Below are 1,327 nucleotides of genomic sequence, written 5' to 3'. Positions count from 1 at the left end.
TGCATGAGGCCAAATCTGGTTGGAGGATGAATCAGATAAAGATAAGGCACACGCACACAAATTCCCACAAGGACACAAACTCTCTCCCTCTCTCGACTGTAAACGCTCTGTGGACGTGAAATACATCTGTTCATTGTTATACTCTCTCCAGTGCTTAGTACAGTGCTCTGCACGCAGTAAGCCCTCAATAATACGACTGATTGACTCTCTCTCACACGCACGGACACACACACTCCCGCTCATTTAGGTGTCGGTGCTCATTTGGTCTACACTTATGGCATTTCTTCAGTGGTGTCTGCTGGACTAGTTAGAAAACCGTAGTGATCACAGTCCCTGTCCCTCATGAGGCTCACAGTCTAAAAGGGAGGGAGAACACATTTTTAATCCTCATTCGCAGATGAGGAAACTGAGGCACCGAGCAGTTAAGTGACTTGCTCAAGATCACAGAGCAGGCGGGTGACACATCTGGGATTAGAACCCAGATCCTCCTTGTGACTCCCAGGTCTTTCGCTTGGGCAGACTGGGAATAAGGTCTTGGAATATAGTGTTTCAGGGAGCGGGCTTTTCCAAAGGTCTGAGTCGGTGGACACGAGAGAAGGGCTGCAAGGAGCTTCAGGGGGCCTGAAAAAAGTGATCCCGCAAGGCTCCCACTTCCCTACACTTTCCCCATGGCTCAACCAGAGTGGGTGGAATCACTGTCCTGGGGATTTTCCACCAATCGGACCCCGACAGAGGGAAGGGGCAGATAGACAACCTGTGTTCCCGCTGGAGGGATCTGAAAAACAAAAGTTGCCTGGAAGCCTTGCATCATCAAGGGAGTTGAAGATTAATATCACATTATCTCTTGGAAGGTTACTTGGGGACGAGAGAGATCAGATTAGTCACACTTGTCTCCTACCACTCCCTCCCCTACCAGTCATTACATTATATTACGTGCGTATGTGTGTGTGCCTGTGTGTGGGTGTGTTTGTGATTGTAACCCTTGGGAGCATAATAACTCTTCCCACTTGATGTCTTCCATATTTAATTTTAGCACAGGCTGAATAATCAACCTTTGTCCTGCCTGGGTGGGGATTGGGAAAACCTGTAACTAAGAATCTCGGTCTCGGGGATGGCGATATGTGGCTTCCAGCCTTGGAGGGAATGTCGGTAGGGGGCACCTGCCCACGGCCCCACCCCAAGACCATATGAGCCACCCAAGGAGCCTCCCGCCAGCAGACGGGGCCTCCGGCCCGATTTCCGTCGAGCGGTTGGGAGAGAGGGAGAGGGTAGATAGATACCCTCCTGCGGGGGGTAGATCGAGAAGCAGAGCAGGAGCAGAGGCAAG

The sequence above is a fragment of the Ornithorhynchus anatinus genome, chromosome 10 (assembly GCF_004115215.2).
Source record: "Ornithorhynchus anatinus isolate Pmale09 chromosome 10, mOrnAna1.pri.v4, whole genome shotgun sequence".
NCBI classification, from domain to species: Eukaryota; Metazoa; Chordata; class Mammalia; order Monotremata; family Ornithorhynchidae; genus Ornithorhynchus; species Ornithorhynchus anatinus.
The sequence above is the reverse complement of the archived record's forward strand: the minus strand, read 5'-3'. Positions refer to the sequence as shown.